This window comes from Meles meles, chromosome 15 (genome assembly GCF_922984935.1).
Source record: "Meles meles chromosome 15, mMelMel3.1 paternal haplotype, whole genome shotgun sequence".
NCBI lineage: Eukaryota > Metazoa > Chordata > Mammalia > Carnivora > Mustelidae > Meles > Meles meles.
Window position 1 is genome coordinate 27505067 of NC_060080.1, and position 14728 is coordinate 27519794.

The window sequence follows — 14728 nt, forward strand, 5'->3', positions numbered from 1 at the left end:
ACCTTGATATTTTTGAGGATAGTAGTTTTGTTAGTAGAATGCTTCTTAGTTTAGGTTTTTCATTAGAACTAGATTCAGGTTATACATCTTTGGCAAGAATACTGTTGATACCTATCTGTTTTTCTTATGACATGCTATTAAATGGAGCACAATTTGATTGACTCAAAGTCAGTAAGGTTAACTTTTAAACTTTATTTATTTATTTATTTATATAGATGTGTAGTTGACACACACTGTTACATTAGTTTAGGAGTGCAACATACTGATTCAACAAATCCATGTGTTATGCCATGCACACTGCAGGTATAGCCACCATCTATCACCATACAATGTCATTATAATACCATGACTATATTTCTGATGCTGTACATTTTTTTTTTAAAGATTTTTTATTTTATTTATTTGACAGAGAGAGATCACAAGTAGATAGAGAGGCAGGCAGAGAGAGAGAGGGAAGCAGGCTCCCTGCCAAGCAGAGAGCCTGATGCGGGACTCGATCCCAGGACCCTGAGATCATGACCTGAGCCGAAGGCAGCGGCTTAACCCACTGAGCCACCCAGGCGCCCTCTGATGCTGTACATTTTATTCCTATGACTTTTTCATTTTATAACTTGAAACCTATACCTCCCAGTCCCCTTAATCCATTTTGTTCTTCTCCCAACCCCTCCCTCTGACAACTATTACTTTGTTCTCTATATTGAGGGATCTGTTTGTTTTTTGTTTTCTTGTTTTTTAGATTCCACATATAAGTGAAATCATAGGGTATTTGTATTTCTCTGTCTGACTTACTTAGCATAATACCCTCTCAGTCAAACCATGTTGTTGCAAATGGTAAGATCTCATTTTTTTTAACTGCTGAGTAATATTCCATTATACACATATACCGCTTTTTCTTTACCCTTTCATCTATGGATAGATTTGGGTTGCTTCCACAATTTGGCTATTGTAAATAATGCTGCATTGAACATAGTGGTGCATATATCTTTTCAAAGTAGAGTAGTTTTGTTTTCTTGGGTAAATCCTTAATAGTGGCATTACTGAATCATATGGTATTTCTATGTTAAAATTTTTTTAAGATTATTTATTTATTTATTTGACAGACAAAGATCACAAGTAGGCAGAGAGGCAGGCAGAGAGAGAGAGAGAGGAGGAAGCAGGCTCCCTGCTAAGCAGAGAGCCCGATGTGGGGCTTGATCCCAGGACCCTGGGATCATAATCTGAGCCAAAGGCAGAGGCTTTAACCCCTGAGCCACCCAGGTGCCCCTCTATGTTTATTTTTTAAAGGAACCTCCATACTGTTCTCCACAGTGACTGCACCCATTTACATTTCCACCAGCAGTACACGAAGGTTTCTTTTTCTCTGTGTTCTTGCCAATACTTGTTAATTTCTTACCTTTTTGATTTTAGCCATTCTGACAGGTGTTAGGCAATATCTCATTGTGGTTTTGATTTCCATTTCCCTGATATTAAGTAATGCTAAGTATGTTTCCGTATGTTTGTTGGCCATCTATGTATCTTCTTTAGAAAAATGTCTATTCAGGTCCTTTGCCCATTTTTAAATCAGTTTTTTCTTCTTCTTGGTGTTGAGTTGTATATGTTCTTTATGTATATTTTGGATATAAACCCTTTACTGAATATATCATTTGTGAATGTGAATTCACAGAAGAATGTGAATATCTTCTTCCATTCAATAGATTATCTTTTTGTTTTGTTGATAGTTTCCTTTTTATTTTGGTATCACCCCAACAGCTTATTTTTGCTTTTGTATCTCTTGTCTGAAGAAACATATCTTGGAAAATGTTGCCACAGCTGAGTAATGTTAACTTTGATCTCTTGATTCTGGAGGTGTCTGTCAGTCTTTTCTATATGCCTTGTCCCCTTTATAGGTAATAAGGATATTGTGGGAAGGCACTTTAAATGTATAATAAATACCCTGTTCCTCATTAAACTTTCAGTCTAGTTATTTATTATTGTTTTTATCTGTGTGGACACATTTTTAAAAACAGTTATTTTATTCAGTGAGTCATTACCCATTGTTGTCATTATTTTGATGCCTGTTTGTCCCTAATTCGACTAGGCAGTACCCCTTTGGTCTGGTTTCTCTGTCTTTTTGACATGTCCCTAACTTCTTTAAAAAAATTTTTTTTTAAGATTTTATTTATTCACCTGACAGACAGAGATCATGAGTAGGCAGAGAGGCAGGCAGAGAGAGAGGAGGAAGCAGGTTCCCCACTGAACAGAGAACCCGATGCGGGGCTCGATCCCAGGAGCCCGAGATCATGACCTGAGACGAAGGCAGAGGCGTAACCCACTGAGCCACTCAGGTGCCCCTGTCTCTAACTTCTTTAAGCACTTTCTTTCTTCCTGGCACAACAGTATGTTCTAGGCATATACGTACCTTGCTCTAAACCTGAAACCAGCTATTTCTTCAAGGAACCTTAGTTTCTTTCAGTGGACAGTGGTATTTAGAAGCCATGGTTTAGGTGTTAGATGTGCTCAGTGTATTGGGAAACCAATGCTCCCAGGCTCTTGTGGTAGACATGACGGAGGAATATGTAACACATTGACATCAATACTTCTTTTTCTGTCTATATTAAAAACCACGAGTTTATACAGATACTTTTTTTTTCAAGAGAATATTAAATCGTTTATTGATTACACATGATAATGGATGATACACAAGCTTTAATCCCATCTATAATTTTATCTGATACCATAATTCAATTTAGATATATCGCATAGGATGTGCCAACAATCATATTAATAACCAAATAAACTCCAGGATTTTGCTTGGGTGACCTTTTAATGGTGAACTCCAGGTCACAACACATTAACTGTCAGTTCAACTACACCAAGGTTTGTGGAGACAATGGCTTCTGTGCCCAAGCAGGTTGCAAATAAATTTCGAATGGAACCTGGCATCACCCTGAAGGAATTCTAACTTCACACTATTGGGGTAGTATACCAAGATGACTTCAGAGTAGACTAACTTTACACAGCACATTTAAAAAAAAGACACATTTATTCAGCGTCATGATCAGACTATTACATTTAGCAATCAACAACATGGGTGCAAAAAAAAATCTACATTAAAACCCTTTGTTGGAATGCTTTACACTTTCCACAGAACAGAAACGAAAATAACCCGTTATACAATTAGTCACAAATACAGTCCTCACGGTTTTTTTGCCCATACGCATGAGTATTGTCTAAAACATGTCTTCTTTGTAGCAGCTAGGCCCTGCCACCACTGTGCTTGGCTGAGTTCACAAATCTGTTGTAACCTGTAGCTTCCCTGTCACTTCTCTGGCTCTCCTCTCCTGCTAAGCTTTGTTTCCTGGCAGTAATTAAAACCTTCTGCCACTGCCGTAGCTACTGCTGCTGCTGGAACCACCAGAGCCACCTTGGTTTCGTGGTTTGGTGAAGTATTGGCCTCCACCACCATAAGGGCCAGAGCTTCTGCCTCCAAAATTGCCTCCTTTCATGGGTCCAAAATTTGAGGATTGATTGTTGTAATTGCCAAAATCATTATAGCTTCTGCCACCTCCAAATTTGCTTCCATCATTACCAAATCCGTTATAGCCATCCCCACTACCACCATATCCACCACCACCTCGACTGCCACCAAAGCCACCTCGACCACTGAAGTTTCCTCCACGACCAAAGTTGTCATCCCACCAAAACCACCTCCACGACCACCACCAAAGTTTCCAGAACCACTTCGACCTCTTTGGCTGGATGAAGAACTAACCATCTCTTGCTTAGATAGGGCTTTCCTTACTTCACAGTTGTGGCCATTCACAGTGTGGTATTTTTGAATGACAATCTTGTCTACAGAATCATGGTCATCAAATGTTACAAAAGCAAAACCCCTCTTTTTTGCCACTGCCTTGGTCAGTCATGATTTCAATCTCTTCAATTTTCCCATACTGTTCGAAATAATCTCTTAGATGATGTTCTTCAGTGTCTTCTTTAATGCCACCAACAAAAATCTTTTTCACAGTTAAGTGGGCACCAGGTCTTTGAGAATCTTCTCTTGAGACAGCCCTCTTCAGTTCCATAACTCTTTCATCCACCTTGTGTGGCCTTGCGTTCATGGCTGCATCCACTTCCTCCACAGTGGCATATGTGATAAACCCAAAGCCTCTGGAGCGCTTGGTGTTTGGATCTCTCATTACCACACAGTCCGTAAGTGTTCCCCATGGCTCAAAATGGCTCCTCAGACTCTCATCGGTTGTTTCAAAACTCAGACTCCCGATGAAGAGCTTCCGCAGCTGTTCAGGCTCTTTGGGAGACTCTGACTTAGACATGACGGCGGTGGGAGGGGAGACTTTAACGATGCTTACTCCGCGGCATCCACGGGCAGAAAGGAGTAATCTAACGAACGTATCTCTATACAGATACTTTTAATTCCAATTCAACAGCACGTGGTTTATTTTATTTTCCCCTTTCCACATTTGTAACTTCCTTTTCTGACAGTAAGAAACCTGGATCCATTACCTTTAATATTTTTAATTATTTTATTTATTCACCTGTGTGCTAACCCATCTATCTCTGCTGACTCTTTCCTTGTGCATTTCTCTCCAGACCCACCTTGGGCACAGTAGTCCACACCCCAAGTCATATTGCTCTCCAGTATGGACATGCTCCTCATCCCTCTTAGGCTTTGATTTTCCATGCCAGGATGCACCCTGACATGGATAACTCCCGACTCTGCTTGTGCTCTAATACCTTATACCAGCCCACCCTCCAGGCATGGGCTCCTTTTTTCACATGGGTTCTGATTCCTCAACCATGCTACTCCTCTTTCTGCTTGGGTTCTGACAACCTACACCAGACTGGCTCCCCCACTTCTCACAAATACTCAGCTCAGCTGCTTTGAATCTGACTGTGCATAGTGGGCTGCCCTCACCTCTGGCGATTGCCTTTCGCATTCTGCTTGAGCTCTGATACCGCATGCCAGGTCGCCTCTCTGTTGGAATGTTAGTTTATTTCTCTGGGGTGTCTATCTGTTGCTACTCTCCTCACTTTGTGGGCTCACCCCTTGCGTGGACACTAGCTTCACCTTGTTTAAGTTCTAACACCTTATATCTAACAACAATACACTACCTGGGTATAGCCACCTTCCTCTCTGCTCAGGATTTCTGACGTCTTCTTTTGTACCACCATAACTTTCCCATCCCAGCCCCTACTGATAGGGACAGCTACCTTGTCCTGCCCCATCAAATGGTTTTAGAAGTGAATTTTTTAAAAAGGGAAGAGAAGAAGAACATGAATAATCATACTGCTTTATGAATGAAGATCCTCTGGAGATGTTGAGTTATTTTTCATATCTATTTAGTTCCTAATTTACTCATCAAATATATATAGGCATCTATTCCTTTTTAGGCATTAGCCTAAGTGCTGGAGTTATAGTGGTATACAAAATAGGCAGTGTTTCTAATCCCATAGGTTTATATTCTCATGGGGTTAGAAAGATACCCCTATCCAAGATACTAACTTGATATTGGCCTCTTGTATGAGGACATTGGTATATTGATCTGGTACACAAAACACCAGCGCATCATGGACTGGGTGCCATGAATGAAATTAAGCTAGGAATTTCTGTGTAGTGATTTAAGTAGGCTCAAAAGGAAAGGTAACCTGTAAGAGAAAAGCCCAAAAGGGAAAAGTTGTAAGAATAAAATATCCTGGAGACTTAGAAGCTCAGATACATTTTAAGATTTTATTTATTTATTTGACAGAGAGAGATACAAGTAGGCAGAGAGGCAGGCAGAGAGAGTGAGAGGGAAGCAGGCTCCCTGCCGAGCAGAGAGCCCGATGTGGGACTCGATCCCAGGACCCTGAGATCATGACCTGAGCCGAAGGCAGCGGCTTAAACCACTGAGCCACCCAGGCGCCCCCTCAGATACATTTTAGAGAGCTCAGAGGGACTCAGCTTCTAGAATTTGGAGAAATACTGTATTTGTATTAATCTTTGAGGTAAACCTAGGGATTAGAGAGGTAGTGGACATTACTTTAAAATTTTGGTTTTTTTTGCCTCCAGAACGTGTTTATGTGAAAATAATAAGCCAACTACAAAATATAAGGACAATAACCGAAAGAATGCTTGAATTCACAGTTTGTACCCACTACACAACAAATAAACATAATTTTCTTTTTTATGAATTTCATATTTTTCAAATTTATTTTTCACATTGAAACTCATTTAAACTATACAGGTTATGATAAATAGTAGTTAAGACTAAAATAGTCACATTTTAAATGCTTTGATTTGCTTTTACCAGTAACTAAAAACTTTCAAAATATATTAGGGACTTTTATTTCTTGTATGACGGCCAAATCTCCTACGAGATTGACCCTCCCATAGATATCAACTATCTTGCCTTTTTCTTTTTTCATTCTTTTTCCTTTGTTCTTTTGGGTGCTCAGCATTTTCTCTTCATACTGGAGTTTCACTCTGTGTTTTATGAAGCTGACCGTCTGTTTTTCAGTATAGAGAGGTGGAACTGAAAGATTGGCCATCATTAATTTTTCTTCTTCAAACTCCCTTGAGTAAAACAAAAGAATTATAAGACAGTTCTGTATTGATCATAGTTAGTCATCCTTCCTGTGAAAGACACATGGTCAACCTTCTAAATTTCTACTTTCTGTTCACCAGGCCATGATAATAGCTCCCTTCAATAGAGATATACATGTAGATATTTTATGTTGAGCAAATAGATTTCATAGAGTAAATATATGCAGATTTAGGCTTCAGAAAATGGTTCAACAGTGTTACTTTGTTAATGATTATTAAAATATGACTTTTTATTACAAGTAAGAGAAACCCAACTCAAACCACCTCAAGCATTAAAAGGGAACTTATTAAAAAACTCCAGTTTAGATATCAAACCAGTAATAGAGTATTTCAGATAATGTCACCATATACAACTTTGCACTCATCTTCCTTTATTTTGATTCTCTCTCAGCGTATTCTATTCCAGACTAGTGTTCTCTTTATCATGGAAAGATGACTGCCAGAAACTCTAGACTTACGTTGAACCTCTCCATATTCTTTAGGTGCATCTCGATGGTCTGCTTAGACAGACTTTGGCTATTTCTGTTATAAAAGGATTTGTTATGTCCAGGGGTAAGGAATATGCTTTTGGCCAGACTTACTTCATATGTCCACCTATATGGGAGACTTCTAGGGTCCCCAAAATATCCCTTCAGATTTACTTTAAAGGTCCTTTGAGTTCATTCTTCATCTCTGTGTCTTTGCTACTATTGTATTGGAGCTGCAATCTTCAGAGGATTTCCCTGGGCTTTCCTGGCTGTGGAGAGAGACATGTCATGGGGAAGCCAGATGTGGGGGATTCTGTATTAGTCCCAAAGTAGTCCATAGCCACTGATTAGATTGATATGGTATATAAAAGCTCAGCTCCTTTGCCAAGAGGCAATACAAACTGTAATTTACAGTTTATGCTCCAGATCTCTCTCTGGCTGTGGATTGATGTTGGAACTATACCTGAAATCATACACTTGTGTGACTTAACTCCTCTTTCCTATTGCTTCACTCCCTTTCTTGCTGATTTATCCAAGACGCACTTCTGTAATGAATCATTTGCATTCAAATCTGAGGCTCAGGGTGGGGTTCCAAAAGAACCTGACCTAAGAAGATGGTCTTGGTTATAGGAATCCAACCAATTATGGGATTAGAGTTGGAAAAGAAGAGTACCTGAGGAAGGTCAACGTGCTGTTACCAGAAGGGAGATTGACATTGGTAGATTAAAACAATAGGATTCTAGGTAGAGTAACTTCAAAAGTAATTCAAGTTTACTTCTTTTTTTTTTTTTAAGATTTTATTTGCTTATTTGAGAGACAAAGAAAGAGCATGAGCAGTGGGGGGAATGGCAGAAGGAGAGGGAGAAGCAGACTCCCCACTGAAGTAGGAAGCCCAACACAGGGCTGATCCTAGGACTCTTAGATCATGACCAGAGCCAAAGGCAGACACTTAAGCCACTGAGCCACCCAGGCGTCCCACAAGTTTACTTCTTTTATTACTTCCTTTAATTCTTTTTTTCAGGAGCAACTATTTCCTCTATAAAGTATGTAGTAACAATTCTTACCAGTTCACCTTCTATCTTAATACTATAACTTCAATTCTGTACTTCCTGTCTGTTTTGATGTTTTGACTCTGGTTGGTTGGTTCATATTTCAGCTTATTTGAAGGTACTCTTGAGGTGTTTAGGGTCTGTTCTATTGAGATCTGTGTGATATAGATTGTGTAAATTATGTCTGAGCTTGACTTGCCCATCCCTAATCTTCTTCCATTTTAACCTGAGGCAGCCCCTACCTTTATGTGTTTTCTATGGATTATGTGCCTTAGGGTGAGTATATGAACAATTTTTGATTCATTCCCTTTGTCAACTTAATTTCACTCCTAACCTTCTCATTATTGGCATGATGGGATCTTACATTTCTCGTGTTTAAATAATGTTTGTCTTTCTTTTAGCATCTATCTGATTCTAAAGAAAATACCATGGTTTGCTTTATAAAAATGTGCTTTAAGAATAATGCATACCTGCTTTCCCTCAGTTAATGTATGGTTTCTCTTAAGTTCATTAAGTGCTTGACCTTATGACCAGCCATTTCTGTATATGCATATGTTCTGTGTAATTCTGAACAGGATTTGGGGTATCATTAAAACAAACAAAGAAAACTAATTTATATGTTTAGAAATGTCAATGGTTTAAACCCCGTATCTAAATTTAAAAATATTATTATTCACACTGTTAACAATTTTTACCACTGTTAGCACTTCTTTACTTCTACCTGAGTTATTTCAAAAATAGCTTTTTACAAACTTCATTGATAACAGTAATCCTCAATGACCCAGTTTTAAGTGCTACTTTTTCCCTAAAACTAGCTTGCTCCTACTTTGTGCTACTTTGTTCTCTTCTCAAAATTTTTATTTACCATAATGTATAGCTACATATGGCTCATCTTCATACACCCAGCACTTAGCACATTCACTGATTATATAATATGTGCTTAATTAATGTTGGCTGAATCATGCTTCACGAATTACACTTCATGAACAATATGCTAACTTTTGGTGCTGCGAGTTCTGATTTTAAAATAATTGTTTTTATGAGTTGTGGATCTGCGTATTGGGGAAGGTCTTTAAAGTTTGCAAAGCAGCTTATATGTTATTTCCCTTATTTAATCCTCACCACACACCATAAGGCAGGTATAGTTTCCGCTGTACAAACACAGAAGATGAGATTTTTAATTTAGGAAAGGTTAAACATTAGGCACAAGGTCATATAGCTAAGTGGTGAAGTTTGGATCAAACCCTGGCCTTCTGACCCCATACCACAATTCTCTCTTTAATCTTAGATTGGCATCCTGGCATTAGCTTTCATCCTTATCCTTCAGAGAAAGGATAACTTACTTTCCTCCCATGACAGGTCTAAAAGTATGTGTATTATTTAATTTTTTCTTTTTAATTAGGAGATAGCATATTCTCTAATCTTTTTCTCTTAAACATTCTACTGATCTCTTTTTTTTTTCTTATTTATAACACAGTCTGTATGGGTTCCTTTCCTTTGTTTTTTGCTTTTCTTTAATTCTGTTCCAATCCTTTTATTTTTTTTTTTCCATTTATGTTCTTACATGGATCATTCTGCAAATAGAAGCCTCTATTTTCTTTTTTTAAAGCCCAAGACTTTTTTCTCTCCTTGGAGAATTAGAAAACTCTTTAAATAAAATCTTGCTATTTTCTGATGTCTTTTTTCACCTTAAAATATATAAAATTTATATACATTTGATAACATTATTATACATTTATTGTAGAAAGTTGGGAAATGTTGCTATCTTTTTATTGTGGAATTGCCAATACTAGCATATGATAATCTGGGTACAAATAAACATTTATTAATACATGAATGCACACATTTATTCACAGGCCATGCACAGAAGATAGAATGAATGGCATGTAACAAAATTAGGACCAAAGAACACAAGAACTGTTTCAAAAGTCTAAAACACAAAATAATGCTAAAAGCAGCACGATATTTTTATAGGTATTTTTGCAATAAGAAGATTAATGAGAACAGTCTAGACCTAGTGTGTAGATAAGTGATATAATGTTTATAAATGACTATGAGAAAGGTCAGTTATTCAATTTCAACTTCTATTCTTTGATTTCTTTCCCAGAGATACTTGACATAATGGCTTTGAGGAAATAAAGCCAAAGGCAGAGGATGAAATGTGCTCAATTTTTCAAATGTGTATAGGTTATCACAGGTATTAACTAAAATGTCACTTTTCCGACTGATTTAATTTTGAATCTCTACTGCCTAGACTGTGCCTGGCCTGGTGCAGGTGCTCTCTGATGTGAATAGGGTGATAGATGTAGTCACTATCAGCAGTCTTTGAGGAATCATGGAAAGTGCCAGAACACTGAAGCAGGAAAACGTGTCTTCTAAAACTTACAAAATAAGAGGTTGCTGAAGATACCTAGCAACTTGCTAGGATGGGAGTCTTCAAGAAATGAAGCACTGAGTCTGACCTAGAAGGTGACCTCAGGCAAGTAATGAGATAAGGGTATAGTATAGTCATTGAAATGAGCCTGTACTGAAGGAGAATTTTCTATAGAGCCATGATTTTTGATATCCTTTCATATATACATATCATTTACATATACACTTTTCCCTTCCACCCCTTTCCCTTTCTTTCTCCCTTCTCACTCCCTTCCCCCTTCCCTTTTCTTCCCTCCCCCCCTCACTTCCTTTCATCCTTCCCTTCCCTTTTCACCATACAATAAAATCTTCAAATGACCTCTTAGTGGGAAGACCAACATGTAAACTATTATAGGGAAAGGGTAGATATTAGAGCTTTATACTATTGTTGTCCTATTGCTTGCTTCTTCCTTCTGTGGTGGCCTCAAAGGGACTTTTGGAGAGTCCCAAATACAGTCATTCTGAAATAGATATTGGTTGAAGTGTGTTGAAAATGAAGAATCTAATGTCTCACCATCAGAGATTCTCATTACAAACCAAAAACAAACAAACAAAAAAACCACAGAGAATCTCAGGTGATGCTGATTTAAATATGGTCAGGGCTCCACACACTTTGAAATCAGTAGTATGAAGACAAATGGCCTTTTGTGTTTGCAGCCTGACAGGAAGCTTAAAAACCAGGGTAGATGGAATGATAAAAGTCTCTAAGTGTAAACAAGGTTAACATGGACGGAGGCTTTAGTTGTGTCATTAGGGGTCGTGACTGGTTAGATACTTTTACTCATTGCTCTTTCAGACTTGACATCATGGGGCGTATTCATGATCATGGAGCCACTGAGAATTTAAGGCTAAATGAAACAAAACAGAAACACCTTTATATCTCATCTTCTTTGGGGAGCTCAGCCTTTTTTTGTCCCCCAGGACAGTTCAGACAATTCAAAAGGCAGCTAATTCTTCCCAGATGATGAGTTTTTACCTTATCCCCTTCACTTCCCAGGGGTCATTGCCAGTTTCTGTCTTGAACGCTAACCTTTTCATCATCCACCCATGTTAACAGTTTTCTAGGTACTTGTGTTCAGTTATTTATTGGCCTTTCATTCTTGCCATAATAACTTCCCTCAATGGGCACTGCTGAATCTTTTCTCTATTTTTGCAGTATACGTTTATGAGTAGAATATTCTCCTCAGTTTCTCCTTTGCCACCTTTTTCTGTAATGGACCATGGCTGTCATAAGGATAATGTGGTTGGCTCAAGGCTGACAGGGATTCTGACTTTACCTACTGTGACCGAGCCAGTCAGATATATTCCTCAGATGCAATTTTTGCTCTCCTCATGCACTATCTCAGGGAAGCTGAGACCTATAAGGCTATATATCCCAGGCTCCATGTCAACTACCTTCCAACTCTCTTATCCCCCAAAAAGTTTTGGTGGCAATATTGAATATCTGGAAGAAAGAAGTCCTCTTCCTATTTTGCTTCTCTGACCAGTCTGGGACCCTCGATGACCTGGCTCCCTAGTGATAGGTCTGTCATATTCTAGTTCCTGTCAAGTGTCCCTGGGGGTTAGTAACACTGAACCACTCTCTCCCTTTATCCCTCCAGCTCTATGGTAGAGTGGTTTTTTGCTGTTGCTGATCTTGGGATTACCTTGACTTCTCAGCTCCTTTATTACCTGTGTAACCAATTCCCTGAATTAAATCCCTTCTGATATAAATATTTGAAATGATTTCTCTCTTTCTCATTAAAACCTCACTGTTATACCTCACTATGCTCATTTCCCTTCCTTTTCCTTCTCCCCTTCATCTCCTTCTCCCCTTCATCTCCTTCTCTTCTTCTAGCTTATCCTCCTCACTTTTCCAGCTAAGGAACCTCTTGACCTAACAAAACTCCCAATCTATTTCAGATTTCCCAGTGCCCCCAAATGTGAAGACTCCTCCTATCCCTCTGTCCTATCCTATCCTGCTCTTGGGATTAAGTTTCCCTGTTAGAGAAAATTGTTAATTGACTGAAAGAATTTTTTTGATGGTTATAATTATGGTCTGTGACCACTTAAAAATAAGACGCAGAAGACTGATTACAAAGTATTGAATCAGAATCATATGATGATTATGTAGATGGAATAAGAAAGATGGGAAGCCCATATGCTACTTTATTCATGAGAATCTTGTGTCATTTAGGAGCAGAAGGCAACATGCTGTGAAGCATAAAGTGGTAAGTGTTGGTGAGACTAGAGACCAGAGATATGGTTTCCAAGGAAATAAGAATTCCTTTGTCTAGAGAAAATCACATACTTTTTCTGAGAACAGGCCTTCCTAGAGGGATTCTCAAAAGAATGTGGGTGTTCTGTAATGGGGACTACCAATTTCCAGGCTATGATTTATCCCAGATCTATCAGCTGTGCTGACTGGTAGATAGGGCTGGTAGATAAGATTGGTAATCTGCAGTCTTTACCCATTACCAGAAATATCTCTATTTTGGTAACGGTTCAGAGTAGTTAAGGATCATATGGCAAGTAATTAAGGATCATATGGCCTAGTCCTGAACTCTTAAAGAACTACTCCCACCAACACCCACCAGATTACCACCCGTTTCAAACACACATACACACATCTATAATTGTAATTGTCCTCATCTATATGGTTAGAAAAATGGTACATGTCTTCAGATCAGGTATCAATGGCAAAGGATCTCTCTATCTGGATTTCTAAGATTTTTTTGATAATCTGAGTTAATGATTAAAAGGGGAAAAGGAATAGATTGTTACCCGATAGATCAAATGGGCTTTGGGTAAGTATTACATCTTTTTTTTTTTTTAATTTTTTAAAAGATTTTATTTATTTATTGGACAGACAGAGATCACAAGTAGGCAGAGAGGCAGGCAGAGAGAGAGGGGGAAGCAGGCTCCCCGCTGAGCAGAGAGCCTGATGCGGGCTTGATCCAGGACCTTGAGATCATGATCTGAGCAGAAGGCAGAGACTTTAACCCACTGAGCCACCCAGGCGCCCCAAGTATTACATCTTTATAGGAGGAATTATTATTAGGCATTTTCTGGACTTGGATTCTGGTTCCTATGTGATCTTACAATTGTCATTACATTTCTTTGAAGTTTGGTATTCTTCCGTATTTTTATAAAAATAACAACAGAGCTCAATATATAGGATTCTTTTTAGGGTTAAAAAGTACACATTGAGGGGCGCCTGGGTGGCTCAGTGGGTTAAACCTCTGCCTTCTGCTCAGGTCATGATCTCAGGATCCTGGGATGGAGCCCTGCATCAGACTCTCTGCTCAGCGGGGAGCCTGCTTCCCCTTCTCTCTCTGCCTGCCTCTCTGCCTACTTCTGATCTCCATCTGTCAAATAAATAAATAAAATCTTTAAAAACACACGCACACACACATTGCCTGGAAGGTTGTAAACCCTCAAAATATTTGTTGATGTTGTAGTTCCTATATTATATATACAACTCCCAAGATACATCCTGGTGTTCAATTACACTAAATTCAATATTGCATATCTTCTACATCTGTACTGTTCTACAAGGATTCTTGAAGTTTCAGAATGAGGAGGTAAAAAAAAAAACCCTAAAAATACTTAATTTTTTAAGGATGTTTAAAATTTATTAAGCATACCATAGGCTTGACTAAGGACAGGTAAGTAACAGATAAAGAAGATTTTCAATAACTGCGGGTGTTTTATTATTGAACTTTGATGTCACCTTTAGTTATTTTCAGTAGACTGTACAATCAGAAAAAATGTCAATTTTCTCAATCTTATCCACTGTTAACCCTTTTGTTCTTTGGTTCTGTCTTGATCTTTTCTCTATTCATTCACTTGCACTGAACCTATTTTCTTCATTCATAATGCCAATGGATTTTGGTCTCACGTTTACTAGAATCATTTAGTTCCTTTTTGGGGATACAAATATGCAGTTACACTCATTTTGAACCCTAAGGCAAGCACATTAAAAATTCAGCGAATTCTAGGAAAATAGTATCCAACCCCTATTTATTTTACCCCTCTCCTTCCATTGCAGGACTTCTGTCTCTTATGGGTCACATGGCTGCTGGGACAACACACTCATGCTCATGATACATTGGGGGCTGTGGAAAAAAACCATGAAAAGATACATGTTAGGTTGTTGATTTGGATTGCCTTGTAGGGAAGAGGCAGGAGGGATGTAAATGTGGGTGGGGTGGGGAACTGGGAGCGAAGCAAAAAGTAAA

General features: G+C 38.5%; 1 long non-coding RNA gene across 1 annotated transcript; it reads right to left on the reverse strand.

Moving 5' to 3' along the window:
- Positions 1-644: 644 nt before the first annotated feature.
- LOC123925991 lies at positions 645-12198 on the reverse strand. The gene is made up of 3 exons (XR_006815137.1): positions 12189-12198; positions 4590-4593; positions 645-677 (listed from the first exon to the last, which is right to left on the reverse strand). It is a non-coding gene; the product is annotated as an uncharacterized LOC123925991 (long non-coding RNA).
- Positions 12199-14728: the final 2530 nt, after the last annotated feature.